Genomic DNA, 20,637 nt, shown 5'->3' on the forward strand with positions numbered 1-20,637 from the left:
CGCCTCCAATACCATGGTTTTGGCTGGCCACGCCACCAAAACCATGGTTTTGGCTGCCCCCGCCTCCAAAACCATGGTTTTGGCTGGCCCTGCCTCCAGTTACATGGTTTTGGCTGGCCCCGCCTCCAATCCCATGGTTTTGGCTGGCCCCGCCTCCAATCCCATGGTTTTGGCTGGCCCCGCCTCCAATCCCATCGTTTTGGCTGGCCCCGCCTCCAATAACATGGTTTTGTGTGGCCCCGCCTCCAAAACCATGGTTTTGGCTGGCCCCGCCTCCAATACCATGGTTTTGGCTGGCCCCGCTTCCAATCCCATGGTTTTGGCTGGCCCCGCCTCCAAAACCATGGTTTTGGCTGGCCCCTCCTCCAATCCCATGGTTTTGGCTGGCCCCGCCTCCAATACCATGGTTTTGGCTGGCCCCGCCTCCAATCCCATCGTTTTGGCTGGCCCCGCCTCCAATAACATGGTTTTATGTGGCCCTGCCTCCAAAACCATGGTTTTGGCTGCCTCAGCCTCCAGTTACATGGTTTTGGCTGGCCCCGCCTCCAATACCATGCCTCCAATACCATGGTGTTGGCTGGACCCGCCTCCAGTTACATGGTTTTGGCTGGCCCCGCCTCCAGTTACATGATTTTGGCTGGCCCCGCCTCCAAACCCATGGTTTTGGCTGGCCCCGCCTCCAATCCCATGGTTTTAGCTGGCCCTGCCTCCAATCCCATGGTTTTGGCTGGCTCCGCCTCCAAAACCATGGTTTTGGCTGGCTCTGCCTCTAGACCCATGGTTTTGGCTAGCCCCGCCTCTAATACCTTGGTTTTGGCTGGCCCCACCTCCAATACCATGGTTTTGGCTGGCCCCACCTCCAAAACCATGGTTTTGGCTGCCTCAGCCTCCAGTTACATGGTTTTGGCTGGCCCCGCCTCCAGTTACATGGTTTTGGCTGGCCCCGCCTCCAAACCCATGGTTTTGGCTGGCCCCGCCTCCAATCCCATGGTTTTAGCTGGACCCACCTCCAATCCCATGGTTTTGGCTGGCCCCTCCTCCAATACCATGGTTTTGGCTGGCCCCACCACCAAACCCATGGTTTTGGCTGGCTCAGCCTCCAATACCATGGTTTTGGCTGGCCCCGCCTCCAATACCATGGTTTTGGCTGGCTCTGCCTCCAATACCATGGTGTTGGCTAGCCCCGCCTCCAATACCATGGTACCATGGTTTTGGCTGGCACCGCCTCCAAAACCATGGTTTTGTCTGGCTCAGCCTCCAGTTACATGGTTTTGGCTGGCCCCGCCTCCAATCCCATGGTTTTGGCTGGCCCCGCCTCCAATACCATGCCTCCAATACCATGGTTTTGGCTGGACCCGCCTCCAGTTACATGGTTTTTGCTGGCCCCGCCTCCAGTTACATGATTTTGGCTGGCCCCGCCTCCAAAACCATGGTTTTGGCTGGCTCTGCCTCCAAATCCATGGTTTTGGCTAGCCCCGCCTCTAATACCTTGGTTTTGGCGGGCCCCGCCTCCAATACCATGGTTTTGGCTGGCCCCGCTTCCAATATCATGGTTTTGGCTGGCCCCGCCTCCAGTTACATGGTTTTGGCTGGACCCGCCTCCAATACCATGGTTTTGGCTAGCCACGCCTCCAAAACCATGGTTTTGGCTTCCCCCGCCTCCAAAACCATGGTTTTGGCTGGCCCTGCCTCCAGTTACATTGTTTTGGCTGGCCCCGCCTCCAATCCCATGGTTTTGGCTGGCCCCGCCTCCAATACCATGGTTTTGTGTGGCCCTGCCTCCAAAACCATGGTTTTGGCTGGCCCCGCCTCCAATACCATGGTTTTGGCTGGCCTCGCCTCCAAAACCATGGTTTTGGCTGGCCCCGCTTCCAATCCCATGGTTTTGGCTGGCCCCGCCTCCAAAACCATGGTTTTGGCTGGACCCGCCTCCAATACCATGGTTTTGGCTGGCCCCGCCTCCAAAACCATGGTTTTGGCTGGCCCTGCCTCCAGTTACATGGTTTTGGCTAGCCCCGCCTCCAGTTACATGGTTTTGGCTGGACCCGCCTCCAAACCATGGTTTTGGCTGGCCACGCCTGCAAAACCATGGTTTTGGCTGCCCCCGCCTCCAAAACCATGGTTTTGGCTGGCCCTGCCTCCAGTTACATGGTTTTGGCTGGCCCCGCCTCCAATCCCATGGTTTTGGCTGGCCCCGCCTCCAATACCATGGTTTTGGCTGGCCCCGCCTCCAATCCCATCGTTTTGGCTGGCCCCGCCTCCAATAACATGGTTTTGTGTGGCCCCGCCTCCAAAACCATGGTTTTGGCTGGCCCCGCCTCCAATACCATGGTTTTGGCTGGCCCCGCTTCCAATCCCATGGTTTTGGCTGGCCCCGCCTCCAAAACCATGGTTTTGGCTGGCCCCTCCTCCAATCCCATGGTTTTGGCTGGCCCCGCCTCCAATACCATGGTTTTGGCTGGCCCCGCCTCCAATCCCATCGTTTTGGCTGGCCCCGCCTCCAATAACATGGTTTTATGTGGCCCTGCCTCCAAAACCATGGTTTTGGCTGGCCCCGCCTCCAAAACCATGGTTTTGGCTGGCTCCGCCTCCAAAACCATGGTTTTGGCTGGCTCCGCCTCCAAAACCATGGTTTTGGCTCGCTCAGCCTCCAGTTACATGGTTTTGGCTGGCCCCGCCTCCAATACCATGCCTCCAATACCATGGTTTTGGCTGGCCCCGCCTCCAGTTACATGATTTTGGCTGGCCCCGCCTCCAAACCCATGGTTTTGGCTGGCCCCGCCTCCAATCCCATGGTTTTAGCTGGCCCTGCCTCCAATCCCATGGTTTTGGCTGGCTCCGCCTCCAAAACCATGGTTTTGGCTGGCTCTGCCTCTAGACCCATGGTTTTGGCTAGCCCCGCCTCTAATACCTTGGTTTTGGTTGGCCCCACCTCCAATACCATGGTTTTGGCTGGCCCCACCTCCAAAACCATGGTTTTGGCTGCCTCAGCCTCCAGTTACATGGTTTTGGCTGGCCCCGTCTCCAGTTACATGGTTTTGGCTGGCCCCGCCTCCAAACCCATGGTTTTGGCTGGCCCCGCCTCCAATCCCATGGTTTTAGCTGGACCCACCTCCAATCCCATGGTTTTGGCTTGCTCCGCCTCCAAAACCATGGTTTTGGCTGGCCCTGCCTCCAATCCCATGGTTTTGGCTGGCCATGCCTCCAATCCCATGGTTTTGTCTCCAGTTACATGGTTTTGTCTGGCCCCTCCTCCAGTTACATGGTTTTGGCTGGCCCCGCCTCCAAAACCATGGTTTTGGCTGGCCCCGCCTCCAGTTACATGGTTTTGGCTGGCCCCACCTCCAAAACCATGGTTTTGGCTGGCCCTGCCTCCAGTTACATGATTTTGGCTGGCCCCGCCTCCAATCCCATGGTTTTGGCTGGCCCCGCCTCCAAAACCATGGTTTTGGCTGGCTCCGCCTCCAAACCCATGGTTTTGGCTAGCCCTGCCTCCAATCCCATGGTTTTGGCTGGCCCTCCCTCTAATACCTTGGTTTTGGCTGGCCCCGCCTCCAATACCATGGTTTTGGCTGGCCCCGCCTCCAAAACCATGGTTTTGGCTGGCCCTGCCTCCAATCCCATGGTTTTGGCTGGCCCTGCCTCCCAAACCATGGTTTTGTCTCCAGTTACATGGTTTTGGCTGGCCCCGCCTCCAAAACCATGGTTTTGGCTGGCCCCGCCTCCAAAACCATGGTTTTGGCTGGCCCTGCCTCCAATCCCATGGTTTTGGCTGGCCCTGCCTCCCAAACCATGGTTTTGTCTCCAGTTACATGGTTTTGTCTGGCCCCTCCTCCAGTTACATGGTTTTGGCTGGCCCGCCTCCAAAACCATGGTTTTGGCTGGCCCCGCCTCCAATTACAACCTCCAAAACCATGGTTTTGGCTGGCTCTGCCTCCAGTTACATGATTTTGGCTGGCCCCGCCTCCAATCCCATGGTTTTGGCTGGCCCCGCCTCCAAAACCATGGTTTTGGCTGGCCCCGCCTCCAATACTATGGTTTTGGCTGGCTCCGCCTCCAATACCATGGGTTTGGCTGGCCCTGCCTCCCAAACCATGGTTTTGGCTGGCTCCGCCTCCAGTTAAATCGTTTTGGCTGGCCCCGCCTCCAATCCCATGGTTTTGACTGGCCCTGCCTCCAATCCCATGGTTTTGGCTGGCCCTGCCTCCAATACAATGGTTTTGGCTGGCCTCGCCTCCAGTTACATGGTTTTGGCTGGCCCTGCCTCCAATCCCATGATTTTGGCTGGCCCTGCCTCCAATACCATGGTTTTGGCTGGCCCTGCCTCCAATCCCATGGTTTTGTTTGGCTCCGCCTCCAGTTACATGGTTTTGGCTGGCCCCGACTCCAATTCCATGGTTTTGGCTGGCCCCGACTCCAGTTACATGGTTTTGGCTGGCCCCGCCTCCAATCCCATGGTTTTGGCTGGCCCTGCCTCCATTTACATGGTTTTGGCTTGCTCCGCCTCCAAAACCATGGTTTTGGCTGGCCCTGCCTCCAATCCCATGGTTTTGGCTGGCCATGCCTCCAATCCCATGGTTTTGTCTCCAGTTACATGGTTTTGTCTGGCCCCTCCTCCAGTTACATGGTTTTGGCTGGCCCCGCCTCCAAAACCATGGTTTTGGTTGGCCCCGCCTCCAGTTACATGGTTTTGGCTGGCCCCACCTCCAAAACCATGGTTTTGGCTGGCCCCGCCTCCAGTTACATGGTTTTGGCTGGCCCCACCTCCAAAACCATGGTTTTGGCTGGCCCTGCCTCCAGTTACATGATTTTGACTGGCCCCGCCTCCAATCCCATGGTTTTGGCTGGCCCTGCCTCCAAAACCATGGTTTTGGCTGGCTCCGCCTCCAAACCCATGGTTTTGGCTAGCCCTGCCTCCAATCCCATGGTTTTGGCTGGCCCTCCCTCTAATACCTTGGTTTTGGCTGGCCCCGCCTCCAATACCATGGTTTTGGATGGCCCCGCCTCCAAAACCATGGTTTTGGCTGGCCCTGCCTCCAATCCCATGGTTTTGGCTGGCCCTGCCTCCCAAACCATGGTTTTGTCTCCAGTTACATGGTTTTGTCTGGCCCCTCCTCCAGTTACATGGTTTTGGCTGGCCCCGCCTCCAAAACCATGGTTTTGGCTGGCCCCGACTCCAAAACCATGGTTTTGGCTGGCCCTGCCTCCCAAACCATGGTTTTGGCTGGCCCTGCCTCCCAAACCATGGTTTTGTCTCCAGTTACATGGTTTTGTCTGGCCCCTCCTCCAGTTACATGGTTTTGGCTGGCCCCGCCTCCAAAACCATGGTTTTGGCTGGCCCCGCCTCCAGTTACATGGTTTTGGCTGGCCCCACCTCCAAAACCATGGTTTTGGCTGGCTCTGCCTCCAGTTACATGATTTTGGCTGGCCCCGCCTCCAATCCCATGGTTTTGGCTGGCCCCGCCTCCAAACCCATGGTTTTGGCTGGCCCCGCCTCCAATACTATGGTTTTGGCTGGCCCCGCCTCCAATACCATGGGTTTGGCTGGCCCTGCCTCCCAAACCATGGTTTTGGCTGGCTCCGCCTCCAGTTAAATCGTTTTGGCTGGCCCCGCCTCCAATCCCATGGTTTTGACTGGCCCTGCCTCCAATCCCATGGTTTTGGCTGGCCCTGCCTCCAATACAATGGTTTTGGCTGGCCTCGCCTCCAGTTACATGGTTTTGGCTGGCCCTGCCTCCAATCCCATGATTTTGGCTGGCCCTGCCTCCAATACCATGGTTTTGGCTGGCCCTGCCTCCAATACCATGGTTTTGTCTCCAGTTACATGGTTTTGTCTGGCCCCGCCTCCAGTTACATGGTTTTTGCTGGCCCTGCCTCCAAAAGCATGGTTTTGGCTGGCTCCGCTTCCAGTTACATGGTTTTGGCTGGCCCCGCCTCCAAACCCATGGTTTTGGCTAGCCCTGCCTCCAATCCCATGGTTTTGGCTGGCCCTCCCTCTAATACCTTGGTTTTGGCTGGCCCCGCCTCCAATACCATGGTTTTGGATGGCCCTGCCTCCAAAACCATGGTTTTGGCTGGCCCTGCCTCCAATCCCATGGTTTTGGCTGGCCTTGCCTCCCAAACCATGGTTTTGTCTCCAGTTACATGGTTTTGTCTGGCCCCTCCTCCAGTTACATGGTTTTGGCTGGCCCCGCCTCCAAAACCATGGTTTTGGCTGGCCCCGCCTCCAAAACCATGGTTTTGGCTGGCCCTGCCTCCCAAACCATGGTTTTGGCTGGCCCTGCCTCCCAAACCATGGTTTTGTCTCCAGTTACATGGTTTTGTCTGGCCCCTCCTCCAGTTACATGGTTTTGGCTGGCCCCGCCTCCAAAACCATGGTTTTGGCTGGCCCCGCCTCCAGTTACATGGTTTTGGCTGGCCCCACCTCCAAAACCATGGTTTTGGCTGGCTCTGCCTCCAGTTACATGATTTTGGCTGGCCCCGCCTCCAATCCCATGGTTTTGGCTGGCCCCGCCTCCAAAACCATGGTTTTGGCTGGCCCCGCCTCCAATACTATGGTTTTGGCTGGCCCCGCCTCCAATACCATGGGTTTGGCTGGCCCTGCCTCCCAAACCATGGTTTTGGCTGGCTCCGCCTCCAGTTAAATCGTTTTGGCTGGCCCCGCCTCCAATCCCATGGTTTTGACTGGCCCTGCCTCCAATCCCATGGTTTTGGCTGGCCCTGCCTCCAATACAATGGTTTTGGCTGGCCTCGCCTCCAGTTACATGGTTTTGGCTGGCCCTGCCTCCAATCCCATGATTTTGGCTGGCCCTGCCTCCAATACCATGGTTTTGGCTGGCCCTGCCTCCAATACCATGGTTTTGTCTCCAGTTACATGGTTTTGTCTGGCCCCGCCTCCAGTTACATGGTTTTTGCTGGCCCTGCCTCCAAAACCATGGTTTTGGCTGGCTCCGCTTCCAGTTACATGGTTTTGGCTGGCCCCACCACCAATCCCATGGTTTTGGCTGGTCCCGCCTCTAACACCATGGTTTTGGTTGGCCCCACCTCCAGTTATATGGTTTTGGCTGGCCCCGCCTCCAAAACCATGGTTTTGCTTGGCCCTGCCTCCAGTTCCATGGTTTTGGCTGGCCCTGCCTCAGTTACATGGTTTTGGCTGGCCCCGCCTCCAAAACCATGGTTTTGGTTGGCCCTGCCTCCAGTTCCATGGTTTTGGCTGGTCCCGCCTCCAATACCATGGTTTTGGCTGGCCCCGCCTGTTAGGCAGAAACCTGTGCAGTTCCCTTACGGACCACTGCAAACGATTTAATACTACAGGTGCTTGGCAGTAAACCCACTTGGTAGCAGTCTGTACCACACAGATTCACTTCGTAGCTGTGGCTGAGCAGTCAGACGTCCCTCAAGAAGAGTTAGGCAGTATACAGAGCATACAAAATAGGTATAGAAATACAGTAGCACAAGCAAACACTGACCAGAGCTTGGGTATAAAAGTATATAATTATTTATTTAACACACACTTACAAAACACACTAGCACTAAATTGGTAAGGTAAGTTCAAAACACAATCACTATTATCATATGTACATCCCTGATTACTTGTTGGACAAGTCTTAGTTAACACCACTTATTTCCAGACAGAGGTGAGCGCTTAACGTTCGATGGCACTCCAACAAGTTAAATAAAAAGGGAGGGAAAAGCAGAATTATGGAAGCATACACACTAAACACTTTTTAAAGAACCACAGCAAGTTTAGGAAGGCACGGTCTACTGGTGAGCGAGGAAGTTTAGGTGCCAGGCCCACTTTCAAGGGAGCCAGACGGAAGGTGCCCAAGATCAGACAGTTAAACAGAGTCTTCGAAGTTTGTAGAGGTAGTTCGAAAAAGGTTTAGATCAGTTCAGAAAAGTTAGCTAAGGTGTCCCAGGCTAACCCAGGTTCGAGAGACGAGGATTTAATACACCCCGTTCAATCGGTTGCAAGGGAAGCCAGGCGGAACACAGTACCTTAAATGGAGAGGATCCGGCAGCGGGTGCAAGTCGCAGCGCCGTCCAGAGGAAGAGAAGATCTCGTCGTGGAGGAAAGATGAAGGTCGTTGCACTGCCAGGGAAGAAACCAGCAGGGGAGTTCTCGGTACAAAGGTACTACCCTTTCGGTTCGCGGTAGTGGTGAAAACGTGGTATCCCAGTTGCCGGGGTGCTTGGCACAGCCAAGGCGGCCATGAGATGCTCCAGGAAGGTGAAAAGAAGATAGACTGGTTATCCCCACCAGTCGAAGGAAGAAGACTCTGTGGGCTGGAGATCTCCTCTGTCGTTGGGAAAAATGGTGAGACGGTTCAGTAGAGCTCCACCGGTGGTGTCGACGTTGCAGGCCGGCTCAGCTTCTCCCTCCTCAGAATCTTAGGTCCTGTGGCGACTTCTGAAGTTCCAGTCCCCAAAGCCCTGATTTTATGCAGCATACACCCATTCACTCAGCCTAGCTGTCAATAAAACATGCTAAGTGGTGAGCCTGCCGGCTCACCACTTGGGCCAATCACACAAGAGTGCGACTTGAGATACCAAGGTAAGTCAGTCCAGGGTGCCTAAACCCCCTCCCACACCGCCTGTGGTACCCAGACAGAGTGGCACCACTTTTGGAGGCTTCTGTGGAGAATCCCGCCAAAAAGTGGAACAAAGGGCGTGACTTGGGTTGGAGTCACAGAAGAGAACACAAACGCCATTTTAGAATCGAGTTCTGGCGAAAAATACCAACCGGCGAATTAATATTAAATAAATAAACCGGCGGTATGTTCGAGGCTATAAGAATTAAATAATTAAAGTTGGTAGCCTCGAACAATGGGAAAATCCCATAGAGATATACTCGAGGTCGAATATAAAAAGTAGTATCCACTGCCACCAGCCAAAACTCGATCAGGGGGGACGGAGACGTGCCCCCTCGAACAACAGATCCTGGGGCAATCGAATTGCCCCGACCAGTACGTCCACAACATGATGGTTTGTACTGGTTTCTGTTCATAATTTGGGACTAGCAAAGCCAATGGTGACTTTACATGCCCTGGGAGACAGTAGTCAGTCCCAGGGTATGGAGTCTATGTTGGGGGGTCGCTACGACACCCCTGGGTTACGGCACGGAGGGTGCTGTGTAACCCACATCAAAAAAACACGAGACCCTATGGAGTAAAAGACCCCATAGCCCATAAAACACATGGAAAGTTAAAGGAACACCTCAAATCATGTCTAAGAGTGGGAGCAAAAGAATCTCACTCTTAGCAGGAGAGAAAAAAATAACCCCAAAAAATCCAGCAAAGCTGCTGGGGACTCACTAGGTTTGGGAAATTAGCCTTACAGAGAATTCTCCCTAACACTCCCCCCCCCCAGACTAAGAGACAGGAGGATTTAATCCACTCCTGGATGAACCTCTGTTAGGGAGAATTATCTGTTTAGGCTGAATTTCCTAACCTAGTGAGTCCCCCAGCAGCTTTGCTGGATTTTTGGGGTTTATTTTTTTCTCCTGCCAAGAGTGAGACTCTTTTACCCTCACTCCTGGACATGATTTGAGTGTGTCTCTTTGAGTCTAGAGGTGTTTAATAGGCTACGGGGTCTTTTACTCCATAGGGCTTCATGTGTTTTTGTGATGTGTGTTACACAGCACCCTCAGTGCAGTAACACAGGGGTGTCATAGTGACCCCCCAGTATAGACTCCATACCCTGGGACTGACTACTGTCTCCCAGGGCATGTAAAGTCACCATTGACTTTACTAGTCTCAAATTCTGAATAGAACCAGTACAAACCATCATATTGTGGACGTACTGGCTGGGGCAATTCGATTGCCCCGGTGTCTGTTAGTCGAGGGGGCACGTCTCCGTCCCCCCTGATCGAGTTTTGGCTGGTGGCAGTGGATACTACTTTATATATTCAACCGCAAATATATCCCTATGGAATTTCCCATTGTTCGAGGCTACCAACTTTAATTATTTAATTCCTATAGCCTCGAACATACCGCCGGTTTATTTAATTAATATTAATTCTCCGGTTGGTATTTTTTGCCAGAACTTAGTTCTAAAATGGCGTTTGTGTTCGCTTCTGTGACTCCAACCCAAGTTGAGCCCTTTGTTCCACTATTTTGGTGGGCTTCTCCACAGAAGCCCTCCAAAGTGGTGCCACTCTGTCTGGGGTACTTAGGAGGGGTGGAGGGGGATTTAGGCAACCTGGACTGAGTTGCATAGGCAACTCAAGTCGCACTCCGTCCTGATTGGCCCAAGTGGTGAGCCGGCCGGCTCACCACTTAGCATGTTTGAGTGACAGCTAGGCTGAGTGAATGGGGGTTTTCTGCATAAAAGCAGGGCTTTGGGGACTGGAACTTCAGAAGTCGCCACAGGACCTAAGAATCCGATGAGGGAGAAACTGAGCCGACCTGCTACGACGACACCACCGGTGGAGCCCTGCTGATCCGTCTCACCACTTTTCCCAACGACAGAGGAGATCTCCAGCCCGGAGAGTCTTCTTCCTTCGACTGGTGGGGATAACCAGTCTGCTTCCTTTTTCGCTTCCTGGAGCATCTCGTGGCCGCCTTGCCTGTGCCAAGCACCCCGGCAACCGGGATACCACGTTTTACCACTACCGCAAATCAAAGGGTAGTACCTTTAACCGGAAAACTCTGCGGCTGGTTTCTTCCCTGGCAGTTCAACGACCTTCATCTTTCCTCCACGTCGAGATCTTCTCTTCCTCTGGACGCCGCCGCAACTTGCACCCACTGCCAGGAACAACTGCCCCCCCTGGAGGATCCTTTCCACATAAGGTACTGTGTTCCGCCTGGCTTACCTTGCAACCAACTGTACGGGGTAGATTTAGCCCCTGGCTTTCGACCCTGGGTTAGCATGGGACACCCTGGCTAAACTTTTCTGAGCCTAACTAAAACCTTTCTGAACTCCCTGCAATACTTTTTAAGCCTGTTGTCATTGTGTGATCTTGGGTGCATTTGTGCCCTGCTCTCTCCAAGAGTGGGCCCGGCCTATGGACTTTGGCTCACAAGTAACTTTTGACTTTTCTGCCTTGCTTAAGAGTTCCTAAGTATTAGTGTGGTGTATTTTCCTACATTCTGCCTTTTCCCCTCCCTTGTTCGTTAACTTATTGGAGTGCCATCTATAGTTAAGCGCTCACCTCTGTCTGGAAATAAGTGGTGTTAACTAAGACTTGTCTGATAAGGAATAAGGAGTGTGTATATAATAATAGTAACTGTGTTTAGAGTGAATTACAATAATAGTGCTGGAGTGTTTCAATAAGTGTGTTTTTAAATAAATAATTATATACCTTGATACCAAAGCTCTGGTCAGTGTTTGCTTGTGCTATTGTATCTTAGTGCCTATTGTGTATACTTTGCATACTGCCTAACTCTTCTTGAGGGAAGTCTGACTGCTCAGCCACAGCTACCAGGTAAATCTGTCTAGTACAGACTGCTACCAAGTGGGTTTACTGCCAACACATGTAGTCCTAAATCTTTTGGAGTGGTCCCCAAGGGAACTGCACAGGTTTCTGCCTAACACTGGTGTACAGCGGTGGGATTTGTATTGAGTATAGACTTTAGAGTGCTTTAAGAGACCTTAGTGCAACTAACCACAAAGCTTAGCACTGAAAAAGTAATCTTTCTAACATGTCAACTATGGAAAATTATAGTCAAGAGTCCTTTGCTACAAAAACTGCTGATTGTTTAAGAGTTCTCTGTAAGCATAAGAATCTCCTGACTAAAGGCAATAAAATGGAATTGATAGAAAGGTTGTTAGCTAACCAAAGTCTGGATGATGGTTCAGAGGAACTTACCATGCCAGAAACAGTAGATAACAGTATAGAGATTGATGTTGATCAAAATGTTGATAATCTTGAGGAAGAGTCAGAAGAGGAGGGTGAGGCTGCTGTGACTGTCCCCCCTACGCCTCTGTCTGCTCTGCCAGTTGTACCTACTGGACCTTTACCAGGTCCCACACTAGTCCTCAAAATCTTGAGCTAGAGAAAATGAAACTTGAATTAGAATTCAAGAGACTGAATACTCAGGCTGAACAAAGACACCTGGAACTGAATCAAGAACTCAGGCTAAGGGAAATGGAGCTCAAGCATGAGCTAGAAATGAAGAAATTATCTGTAGACAATGCTTCTCTCTCTGACTCCTCTAGACGTTCCAGTCCTGAAAGACCCCGGATGCCTAAGGAATTGATTGGTATGTATGAGCCTAAGTTGGATGTGTTGGATTGGTTGTCTCTGTTTGAATATAATCATGGGCTCCAGAACATCACAGGAAATGACTTACTCACTTGGTTGTTCTCTAGGCTTCCCCCTGTTGCAGCTGATGTGGTAATGGAAATGGGGGAGGAGGATAAGAAGGATTACGAATGTGTGAAACTAGCTTTGATAGCTAGATTTGGGAAGACCCCTTCCCAGTATCTTAAGAGGTTTAGAACCCTCAAAAAGCATGATGGTACCCCTTGGGCTACCTGGGTGGGTGAAGGGTTGAAAACACTTAGAGGGATGGATTAAAGGTTACCAAGTGAACACTTATAAAGGTATGAGAAATGTGTTTATGTTGGAGTCAATTTATGATGCCTGCTCTCCTGAGCTCAGACAGCACTTGGCTGATTCAAAGCAATTAGATTCCAGAAAACTAGCTAAGGCTGCTGACTTGTGGGTTGCCAACCGGGCCACTCACAAGGATTCTGGGGTAACTCAGAAAAAGGATGAGGGGAGACAGCCTAAAAAGGACTCCAAAGAGAATTCCAATACTGCAAATTCCAAAGAGGGCCCCAAACAAAACCATAAGGGTAAGCCACAAGGGAAACCGAATCAGGCTAGTGTACCTTCCGGTCCCAGACCAGAAGGAGGTCAGAATAAGCCTCCATTCCAGAGAGCCTTTGGCTCTTGTTATGTTTGTAAGGCCACTGACCATGTGAAAGGAGATCCCAGATGTAAGGGTAAACCTTCAGGGATCCAACTTGCCTCCTTAGCGTTCGCTCAAGAAGAGGAAGTCCCAATGGCAAGTGGAAACTTTCTGCTGCTGACTGATGGACCCATGGGAGTCTCAGCCAGTGTTTCTTTAGTCTCTCTGGGGTTGTGGGAACAACAGAATTTAGATGTATATAATTCTATCCCAGATAATACCAAAGAGTATTATAAGGACAGTGTCCAAGTGAATGGTCAGGAGACTCCTGCCATTAGGGACATTGGGGCCAGCATAACTGTGGTGGATGAATCATTTTTCAAGGCAGAGGATGTTGCTAAGGCACCCAAATGCCTCACCAAGTTAGCTGGAGGGCCTGTGCAGATGTGTCCCCAGTTACCAGTTCACATCCAGTGAAATGATCTGACTGTAAAGATACCTGTCAGTGTACAATGCGAGGTGCCAGGAAGGGTTCTGTTGGGTAATGACCTGAAAGCTCTTGGAGTTGTGTCACATACCCCCAGACCTCCTAGTAAAAGTTTACAGGAGCTCACTAAACCTGCAAGAGAGAAAACCTTGAGAGGTTCTTCTCAGGAGATGATGAAGAAAGATATCACTCCTCCACTGGAGCAAACTACTGCAGTCTCAACCAGATCAGGAGCCAAGGGGCAACCCAAGACTCCAAGGAAAAAGCCAGCAGCAAGCACTCCAGTGCTTCCAACAAGGACTTCCCCTAGGATGTCCAAAGTTACACCAGTAACTCCCCCTCCAGCTGAGGCTGAGAGGGTGGTTGCACCCTGTGTGGTTGAACTAGACTCTGAAGAAGAGCTAGTAGGAGGCCAAGACCTTATTGGAGATTTAGATGCAGCTGACCATCCTGAGCTGCAGTCTTTACTGGCAGAAGGTGGACCCAGCAGGTCAGCTTTCCGTAAGGGCCAAAGAGAATGTCCAACTCTGGAAGGTCTCCGCCAACAGGCAACTTCTCAGGCTGATGGGCAAGAGCCTGGGAAGTACAGGTTACACTGGGAAGATGGCCTCTTCTACAGTGAACCAACTGAGTCTGAACCTGGAGACTACAAGCGCCATGTAGTACCTCAAGAAAACAGACAACAGTTCTTACAACTAGCCCATGAGATACCTTTGGCTGGTCACTTGAGTTTCAAGAAGACCAAGGAAAGGCTCTCTCTCTACTTTTATTGGCCAAAGATGGGGGCTGAAGTAGATAAGTACTGTAAGAGCTTCCATACCTGCCAGACTTCTGGTAAGGGTGGTTCCAAGAATGTGGCACCTTTAGTGCCTCTCCCAGTTGTGGGAGTCCCATTGGAGAGGTTAGGGATTGACATTGTTGGTCCCCTTGATCCCCCAACCTCCTCAGGCAACAGGTTTATCCTTGTTGTAGTAGACCATGCTATTAGGTACCCTGAGGCAATTCCTATGAGGACTGTTACAGCTCCGGCTGTGGCTAAGGCCCTTCTTGGTATTTTTACCATGGTTGGGTTTTCTAAGGAAGTAATCTCTGACAGGGGGTCAAATTTGATGTCCCACTACATGAAAGCCATGTGGAAAACCTGTGGAGTTACTTACAAGTTCTCTACCGCCTACCACCCTCAGACAAATGGATTGGTAGAAAGGTTCAACAGAACCATGAAGAGCATGATAGGTGCTTTAGAGGATCCCCTTAAGAGAAAGTGGGACCTTCTATTGCCATGCCTTCTCTTTGCTTATAGAGAAGTCCCTCAGGAGGGAGTAGGTTATTCTCCCTTTGAACTTCTCTATGGCCATCCAGTCAGAGGTCCATTGGCCCTGATTAAGGAGGGGTTGGAGAGTGCTCCTTCCCCCAAGCCAGTCAGAGTGACTGACTATGTGATAGGCCTCCAAAGGAGAGTGTCACAAATGATGGCAGAAGCTATTGATAACCTGAAAGCTGGACAAGCCTTGGTCAAACATTGGCATGACCAGAAGGCTAACATGGTTGAGTTCACTCAAGACCAGCTAGTTCTAGTTATGATCCCAACAAGGCAGAGCGCCTTGCAGGATAAATGGATGGGACCCTTCAAGGTTGTGGGTAATCTTGGAGATGTGAACTATCTGGTGGACTTGGGCAATCCCACGGAGGGTCCTAGAGTCTTCCACACCAACCGACTAAAAGCGTATGTCTCCAGACCTGAAGTAGGAGCCTTGCTTCTAGCTTCAACAGAAGAGGAAGAAGAGAGCGAAGCTCTACCTGATCTCCTCAGAGGCTTACCCTTAGACAAAAAGATTGAAGGAGTAAATCTCTCTTCAAATCTGACACCTGAGCAACAAGAAGAGTGCAAAGCCATGTTAAATAAGTTTGCCTCTCTGTTCTCACTTTCACCAGGCTTGACCCCTTGGGGACAGCATGATATACTCACTGGTGACTGTCTACCAGTCAAAAGCAGAGGATATAGAATGTCAGAAAATGTAAGAACCCACATTAAAGGGGAGGTCAAGAAGATGCTTGATCTCGGGGTAATAGAGCCCTCTACTAGCCCATGGTCTAGACCAGTTGTGTTAGTACCAAAGGCAGGATCCAAAGAATTGAGATTCTGCGTGGACTATAGAGCTCTTAATGCAGTCACAAAGACTGATGCCCACCCTTTGCCAAGGACAGATGAGTATGTTCGAGGCTCAATAGCTGTGGATTGCTCCATTTTGTAAATATAAATGAAGATCCAGAAAGTTAATGGTTTCTTGACTGTAGTTGATGGTGAATTTCAAATTATAATCATTGTTGTTGAGAAAATTATGATAGTCACATAGTTGTTGTTCTGTGCCATTCCAGATGATGATATCGTCGATATAGCGCCCCCAGAAGGCTATTCTGTTATGGGTTGTGAAATCTGGGTGTTGCCATGCGAATTGAGTTTCGAAGTGACCCATATATAAATTGGCATAGGATGGTGCAAATTTGGTGCCCATTGCGGTTCCTTGTATCTGTTTGTAAATTTGATCTCCAAAACAAAATACGTTGTTACTGAGGGTAAAATGAATCATTTCTAGAATCATATTGTTTTGGTCTTGAAGTGAAACTGATCTGGTTTTGAGAAAAAATTCTGTTGTAGAGTGACATCCAAGGTGACGAACCAATAGTTTTCTTCCCAGTAGATATTTTCCAATTGGTTAATGGCATGCGTGGTGTCTTTAATGAAAGAGCTTAAACTGGAGGCTAGCGGTTGTAAGTAATGATCAATATATTCTGAGATTCTTTCCGTAAGAGATCCAATACTGTTAATGATAGGTCTGCAAGGTGGTAGTTTCAGAAATGGTTTATGTATTTTAGGCATAAAGTAAATTGTAGCAAGTGTGGGGTGAGTAACATTTAAATATTCATATTCTTCATCTGATAGTAGGTTGTTGTCATGCCAGTGTGAGCTCATAAGTTTACAGTCTGTGACCAATTTATTGGTAGGATTGGTTGAGAGTAATTGGTAGCAATCAGTGTCCCCCAAATGGTCTCTCGCTATTTGTACATAATCCTCTGTTTTTAGAAGGACAATGTTGCCACCCTTATCCGCTGTCCTCACTGTAATGTTAAAATCTTGTTTTAGGATCTTGATAGCTTGTATTTCAGATTGATTGAGATTATGATTGAGCTTGGTTTTGTGATTGGAGAGATATAGTTGTCTTAATTCATTTTGTACTGCCTTTTGAAAAATGTCAATCACATTATCCGGGGGCATAAGTGGGGTAAAACAAGATTGGGGTTTAAGTTGAGTGTGTTTTGCCAGTCCAAGGATGATGTCCTGTTCTAGGGCAAATGATGCCACTGTATGCGTATCTTCTTGTTCGGATAAATTTAGGAGGCTGCCAGTGTCCTCCACATGTTGCAAAGATAGTTCTGAAAGAGGGGGTATGGGTATTGTTTTCCTTTGTCCCATCTCGTGTAAAAAATGTTTTTTCAACTTCAACTTCCTACAAAATCGAAAGAGATCTGTGATGGTCTCAAAGTAGTCATAGCTGTTGGTCGGACAAAAGGTAAGTCCTTTATTTAGTGTGGAAATTAGATCCTTTGGTAGAATGGTATAGGTAAGATTGTATATTAGGTTTTCCTCTTTGGTTGGATCATAGATCTTGTTTGAACGCCATTGTTTCTGTCTGTTTCGTTTCCTTTGTTGGCTGCCTTGTCCTCTGTGTCCCCTCTTGGTTTTGTGGAGTCGACTGTCGCAGTAAACCCCATTTTGGATTTTGTTTTATATTTGGACGGGTTTTTTTGAAAAGTCTGAATTCCTCTAAAAAAGAGTATTGTGCCGGTTGGTTTGATGTTTCCTCCACTTCCTGTCCTATTTCTGGGAAGGACTCCGGAGATGTTAATTCAGATTCACTCTGTGATTCGGATTCAGAAGATGGCAAGGTTAAAAAGGAGCTTGGTTTTGATTTCGGTTTTCTCGGTGTTGGAGGTCTGGGTTGTCTCCCTGATGTTCTATTGAAAGTATATACCCTTTTGAACTTGTAGTCTAGCTCGTCTCTGAGAAATTGTCGTTGTTTTTTAATTTTGATTTCTTGTTCGAATTTCTCTATGATGTCATCCAATATTTCGTAGTTCTTAAATGTTTTTTCCGGAATATTTAGTAGTTCAATGTTTTCCTTGATTGTATCTATATCTTTGATTGTTTTCTCATGTTGTTTTTTGGCATTGATAATCAATTTATCAATCATCTGTCTTGAGGTGTTTATAAGTAGTTCTTCCCAGTCTTCTAAACTCGGTATGTCATCTTCATCGAATGGGAGAAAAATGCAAATTCTGAGTCCTCTCGGTATGCAACCTACTTTGAGGTACTGTTCAAGTGTTCTGATTTCCCACCATTTAGATAATTCTAATTTGAGTAATTTTTCTTGTTGTTCGAATAGTGTCTTCAGAGATTTTTGCCTTAGTTCTTGGTGCCGTTGTTCTGTTTGAGCGTTAATTCTTTTGAATTCTAATTCAAGCTTCATTTTTTCTAGTTCCATATATTGAGGATTAAGTGTGGGACCTGGTAAGGGTCCAGTAAGCACAGCTGGCAGGGCAGGTAGAGGCCCAGGGGAGACAACTCTAACATCTTCCACCTCCTCTTCTGCTTCTGACTCAAAGTTATCAATACTAACATTCATATCAATATCATTGCTGTTATCTACAGTTGCTGGAGTGGTAGGTTCCTCTGAACCACCATCCAGACTTTGGTTTGCTAACAACCTTTCTATTAGCTCCATTGTCTTGCCTTTAGTCAGGAGATTCTTATGCTTACAGAGAACTCTTAAACAATCAGCAGTTTTTGTAGCAAGGGACTCTTGACTATAACTTTCCATAGTTGACAGGTTTTTATAAAATACTTCTTTTAGTGCTAAGCTTTGTGGTTAGTTGCACTAAGGTATCTTTAAGCACACTAAAATGTATACTCAATACAAATCCCACTGCTGTACACCAGTGTTAGGCAGAAACCTGTGAAGTTCCCTTAAGGACCACTGCAAAAGATTTAAGACTACAGGTGCTTGGCAGTAAACCCACTTGGTAGCAGTCTGTACCACACAGATTCACTTGGTAGCTGTGGCTGAGCAGTCAGACTTCCCTCAAGAAGAGTTAGGCAGTATATAGAGCATACAAAATAGGTACAGAAATACAGTAGCACAAGCAAACACTGACCAGAGCTTGGGTATAAAAGTATATAATTATTTATTTAACACACACTTATAAAACACACTAGCAATAAATTGGTAAGGTAAGTTCAAAACACAATCACTATTATCATATGTACATCCCTGATTACTTGTTGGACAAGTCTTAGTTAACACCACTTATTTCCAGATAGAGGTGAGCGCTTAACGTTTCGATGGCACTCCAACAAGTTAAATAAAAAGGGAGGGAAAAGCAGAATTATGGAAGCATACACACTAAACACATTTTAAAGAACCACAGCAAGTTTAGGAAGGCACAGTCTACTGGTGAGCGAGGAAGTTTAGGTGCCAGGCCCACTTTCAAGGGAGCCAGGTGGAAGGTGCCCAAGATCAGACAGTTACACAGAGTCTTCGAAGTTTGTAGAGGTAGTTCGAAAAAGGTTTAGTTCAGTTCAGAAAAGTTAGCTAAGGTGTCCCAGGCTAATCCAGGTTCCAGAGACGAGGATTTAATACACCCCGTTCAATCGGTTGCAAGGGAAGCCAGGCAGAACACGGTACCTTAAATGGAGAGTATCCTTCAGCAGGGGCAGTTGTTCCTGGCAGCGGGTGCAAGTTGCAGCGTCGTCCAGAGGAAGAGAAGATCTCGTCGTGGAGGAAAGATGAAGGTCGTTGCACTGCCAGGGAAGAAACCAGCCGCGGAGTTCTCCGGTACAAAGGTACTACCCTTTCGGTTCGCGGTAGTGGTGAAAACGTGGTATCCTGGTTGCTGGGGTGCTTGGCACAGGCAAGGCGGCCACGAGATGCTCCAGGAAGGCGAAAAGAAGGTAGACTGGTTATCCCCGCCAGTCGAAGGAAGAAGACTCTCCGGGCTGGAGATCTCCTCTGTCGTTGGGAAAAGTGGTGAGACGGTTCAGCAGGGCTCCACCGGTGGTGTCGTCATTGCAGGCTGGCTCAGCTTCTCCCTCTTCGGATTCTTAGGTCCTGTGGCGACTTCTGAAGTTCCAGTTCCCAAAGCCCTGCTTTTATTCAGCATACCCCCATTCACTCAGCCTAGCTGTCAATCAAACATGCTAAGTGGTGAGCCGGCCGGCTCACCACTTGGGCCAATCAGACAAGAGTGCGACTTGAGTTACCAGGGTAACTCAGTCCAGGGTGCCTAAAACCCCTCCCACGCCCCCTCTAGTACCCAGACAGAGTGGCACCACTTTTGGAGGCTTCTGTGTAGAAGCCCGCCAAAAAGTGGAACAAAGGTCTCGACTTGGGTTGGAGTCACAGAAGAGAACACAAACGCCATTTTAGAATCGAGTTCTGGCAAAAAATACCAACCGGCGAATTAATATTAAATAAATAAACCGGCGGTATTTTCGAGGCTATAAGAATTAAATAATTAAAGTTGGTAGCCTCGAACAATAGGAAAATCCCATAAAGATATATTCGCGGTCGAATATAAAAAGTAGTATCCACTGCCACCAGCCAAAACTCGAGCAGGGGGGACAGAGACGTGCCCCCTCGAACAACAGACCCCGGGGCAATCGAATTGCCCCGACCAGTACGTCCACAACATGATGGTTTGTACTGGTTTCTGTTCATAATTTGGGACTAGCAAAGCCAATGGTGACTTTACATGCCCTGGGAGACAGTAGTCAGTCCCAGGGTATGGAGTCTATGTTGGGGGGTCGCTACGACACCCCTGGGTTACGGCACGGAGGGTGCTGTGTAACACAAATAAAAGAAACACATGAGACCCAATGGAGTAAAAGACCCCATAGCCCATAAAACACATGGAAAGTTAAAGGAACACCTCAAATCATGTCTAAGAGTGGGAGCAAAAAGAATCTCACTCTTAGCAGGAGAGAGAAAATAAACCCAAAAATTCCAGCAAAGCTGCTGGGGGACTCACTAGGTTTGGGAAATCAGCCTTACAGAGAATTCTTCCCAACACCGCCTCCAAAACCATGGTTTTGGTTGGCCCCGCCTCCAATACCATGGTTTTGGTTGGCCCCGCCTCCAAAACCATGGTTTTGGCTGGCGCCGCCTCCAATACCATGGTTTTGGCTGGCCCTGCCTCCAATAGCACGGTTTTGGCTGGCCCCGTCTCCAGTTACATGGT

This window comes from Ambystoma mexicanum, chromosome 4p (assembly GCF_040938575.1).
Source record: "Ambystoma mexicanum isolate Mex_15411 chromosome 4p, UKY_AmexF1_1, whole genome shotgun sequence".
Lineage (NCBI taxonomy): Eukaryota > Metazoa > Chordata > Amphibia > Caudata > Ambystomatidae > Ambystoma > Ambystoma mexicanum.